At 33.2% G+C, this 4,619-nt stretch overlaps 1 long non-coding RNA gene across 1 annotated transcript; it reads right to left on the reverse strand.

Annotated features, from left to right (window-relative positions):
* Nucleotides 1–237: 237 nt before the first annotated feature.
* On the reverse strand, nt 238–4,329 carry LOC140853447 (uncharacterized). Its single transcript, XR_012136508.1, has 2 exons — nt 3,828–4,329; nt 238–698 (listed from the first exon to the last, which is right to left on the reverse strand). It is a non-coding gene; the product is annotated as an uncharacterized lncRNA (long non-coding RNA).
* Between the last annotated feature and the right edge of the window lie 290 nt (nt 4,330–4,619).

The raw sequence follows: 4,619 nt of genomic DNA on the forward strand, positions 1-4,619 counted from the left end.
CCATCTACACTCTCGCTCCAGTGTCTCTACACCGCAGACTCGAGTTTCATCTGTCTGAAGGAAGCGATCCGTGCATTGATCTATCCAGATCAATCACCATCCCCATGATGATCCTATGATCAGGAGCAATTTAGGAATTAACCATCAATGATACATGTCTCAAATTTTCAACTCTTTGAGAATATGTGTCATTATCTTGTTAATCCCTTGGATGATCCATGGACACATAAACATGAATGGTAATATAAATATCCAATAACTATAAAATCATGTCTTAGAAATATGATATGTGTCAGCCAAGATTGGCTTCTAGGGCATACATCCAACAATACGGATATTAAACACAAGACAGGAGGTTTTGTATCTCTCTGTATCCTCAGGGGTGCCGAAGGATTCATTCAACATTTGAATGATATACTCTGGCTATGCATCTTCGAACCTACGACTAAGTTTGTCATTCATAGCTGCCCTTATCACACAACGCACAGTTATTCGATCATTAAGCCACTTCATGTAAGCATCTCTCGCAGCATGAGAAGCATTGGTAGTAGGTTCTTCAAGTGCCTCATCCGTAAGGATGTATATAGTCCTCTCATACTCCCAGACGGTCTTCAACTTTCGATACCAGCTTTCAAAGTTGGGTTCGGTGAGCTTATCGCTGTCCAACAGCATATGGAGGGATAGTGTGTTGGCCATAACTGAAAGAAAAAATATAAGCCTATTAGTATATAAATTACTTTTAATCTCAAAGATATGAACTTTAGTCTAAAGGTTTTTCCACTATTTTGTACGAATTGATAGCCTCTACCTCCAACTCAAGGAATTATATTAATTCCTTAGTGGGTATTGGAATCCACACAGACTATATTCGGGCCCGAGTGTGGCTCGGCCAACTCTAGTACATCCATAGGTAGGTTCATAACTAATTATTTTTTCAAACAACTTCTAGCAATTAGTTTTTGCCCCAGGCATCCCTTCAGTAGGCGTGTGGTGCCTCCACTGAAAATCTTGATTAGGTCCAACCATTAACATGACAACACCAAGTGCATCCAATAAATGGATGTCCAGGCCCTAGTGTGGCTCGACCAACTGGGCATTGATCTGAAGGTGCAACAGGATAATCATATAATGGATGATAATTTCAATACGTAATAGACACCAGGCATGTGGCACTTTCAATATCTATTTAAAATATTAGACTCATTATCATGTACCTTAATAGGAGGTTATGAACAAGTTATTCTATAATTATATCATTTTGTAGACCTAATAATTAAAAAAATTTGATTTTATTAACTTGAGAATAAGAGAAGAAGTTGACCTGCAAGTTGTAAATCCTTCCACTGACTTCACCAAGTCATGTAGAGGATTAGACACAAACTGGTCTAAAGATATCTAAATCAGTCACACTAATTAACCTTGATGGCATAGGTCAGTTTGAATCAACTAATGACCTAATCAAAATATGATCTACCATATCGGTCAGGTAAGTGAGATCAGTGGGAGGGATGTACCGTTAACTCATCATAGACGTATTTAGGTGAGTAACTCCCAATTAAAAATCACTTGATCAAATCTGTCAGACTTATCTTAGACATCAACTGGTTAATTAGTTTCAATTTGATCCACTAGAAGATTCGGACTCAACCACGGAGCCATGATCATGGTCTATTTATTAGGGTCAAACATATGGACTTGATCAAACTTCGACTATTGAAATTGATATAGAGAAAATCTGATCTAATTTAATTCAACACTTGATTAGATTTAACCAATTTTTCTATTTGGTCCATATGTATTTTTAATCTTAGGTCTAACCCATTAGAAGGATCTGATTCATGCTAACCCTTTATCCATCGATTTATATGGTGTCTTAATAATCTTCAATTCTTAAATCAAGATCCTTCAAACTTAATTTCAAATTATATGAAACGTGTATTTCAGTCTGTAGAACTATTCTACCAGGATTTTAGGTGAAGCATATCATATATTTTAATTCATAAAAATAAATTTTTATAATAATTTAATAATTAAATATACATAGGTATGATCTAAACTTCATACATACATTTTATGCATCATGACAACTTTTAGATCAATACTGATTACATCTTATGTAATATACTATTCAGATTCTAAAATAATTTTATATCTAAATTTATCTTATTATAATGAATTATAAATTACTTTAGATCTAATCTAAATATATTTATGATCAAAATAATTCATAAAAATTTGTTCGTTTCTCTTCTTCATAAAATCAGATCACAATAACACCCCTACACATCATAAGAGAATCCATCGAATAGACAAGAGAGAGATTAATCTCTTCGATCTCTTATGATTGGATGGTCTACTAATCTCATCAATCCAAGTACTAGACTACTAAAATCTGAAATCTAATTTCATATATAATCACATCAATATATAATTTTGATAAAATAATTTATATCATAAACATAGCTTTGATCTTATCGATCATGTTCTTCATCTAATCTAATTAGATTTGATGCATCATATACATCATATCAGATTTGAAACACATCTTATACTGATTATAAAATATCAATTTCAGATTTGATGTCAAATAGAAAAATAATTAGATGCAAACATGAATGCATAAGGATTAAATTTTTGGTTAAATTTATTTTGATGTAGTGTTGAATCTCGTTTGAATTCAGATCTAAATATCCATCAAAATAGATCCAATTCAAATATGAAATAAGTTTTATTTTATAACTAAAATAATAATATTAAAATTTTATTAAAATAAATTTAAAATAAATTTTAATTTATATTATTATTCTAATAAAAATTCAGCAACAACAAAAATTTTGTTATAATAAACTTATAACAACCTTAATCAACCATTGATTAGGTTCATCTAATCCAATCAAAATCAGATCAAAAATTTTATTTAAATAGATTTATATTAGATTTAATATCTAACATAAATTTTTAATTATATATAATATATAAATAATATAAAAAAATTTAGTTACGCATCCATGTATCAAAGCCTGGCTCTGATACCAATTGAAGGGAAGAAAAACTATTTCTCATGGATAATCAGGATTGTATCTAAAAATTTTTTATAAATCTATATGAATAAGAATCAAATCCTTACCTAGATTACAGTAGAATTAAAGATTAAATCTTTAGAATTTGAATTCAACCTTTGCGTAGGCTTGGAACTACAGGCCCTCTACTTGGCATACAGTCAGGTAACGTAGGAAAGTGGGATGACCTCTGATCAAATCACTTTTACATCCTAACTAAAAGACAGAGGAGAGGTACTGGTGTGGTACCTCATACTAGCAAGGGGGATGCCCAAGCAAGGGCCCATGGCAAGGAAGAAGAGGGTGACAACAAGAGGAGACGCCAAGGAGAAGGGATGCCCACAAGCTCATGCCTCTTCCTCTCTTTCTTTCTTCTCTCAGTTTGATTTGTTTATTATTCATCCATAGGTAGAGACTCTCTCTATTTATAGATGATTTCTATAACCCAATAAGTATAGGACTCCTAATTCAAACATGCTTTGAATCAGTCCAATACTTATGGAAGGACTCCTACATGAGATAGAATTGCCATCATATATGGTGCCCACAATGCACCCATTCCCACACCCACATGGGATGCCTATTGGATTTTGATGATGCAGTGGAATATGAATTTTAAAAATTTTATCATGCATTCAATATTTAAAAATAAAGTTTAACAATTAAACTAGAACATCGAAACACAAAACAAAACCCTAGGAACCCCTTGATGATTGCAATCAAATAATCAAAAACATACATATCAAGAGAAGATCAGAAGTCATATACCATCATGAAGACCATGATCTAGTAACTTTATATCTCCACAAGACTCTAAAGTAGAAGCCCTCCAATGGTGATCCATACAGGATTGATCAGGGTCTTTCCCAACTCGACATGATGCTACAGCCTTTATCGCAAACTGCTACCATCCATCCTTCACAAGAACTAATTGCATCATCGCTTGTATGCTTTCATGACCTCTACTAGGATCTCTTTAAAAATTTTTTGTCAAAAGATCTCACCACATATAAATCAAATTTTATGTTCAATACATGAACAATCTGATTTTTGGACAAGCATCTCATGCTTTTCATTTTTTCTCTTCCCTTCCTTTCTATTCTTTTCTCCCTTTTCCTTACCTTTTTCACTTCAATTTTTTTTCCACCTCTTCCTTATCTAATCCTATGTTCAAACCAATTTTTAGATAAATTTTATGCCATATGGGATGCCCCTTATATAAGGAATGAAGGGGCGCCACATAAAACATCAAGGGGCGCCAACTCTTGGCGTCCCACCTTCCTTACATGCTAAGATTAATTTTTTGCATGTAATCCAAGGCTTCAAAGCATGGATAGGAAGAGATCAATAAGTAGAAGGACTCCTCCACTACATAAAAAAATTTGAATGCCATCTTATGGTGTGTGGAATTAAGGAAACGCGTGAGAAATTAAGGGTCCTTAACAATTAAGACTCTTCCATAAACTCAACACATATATGAAAGGGTGTCCAATTAATTTAGCATTCAAACTCCTTGTCAGAGGAGGACTCTTCCTTCTCTTCTGCACCCCATAATCCCAA

The sequence above is a fragment of the Elaeis guineensis genome, chromosome 13, assembly GCF_000442705.2.
Source record: "Elaeis guineensis isolate ETL-2024a chromosome 13, EG11, whole genome shotgun sequence".
NCBI lineage: Eukaryota > Viridiplantae > Streptophyta > Magnoliopsida > Arecales > Arecaceae > Elaeis > Elaeis guineensis.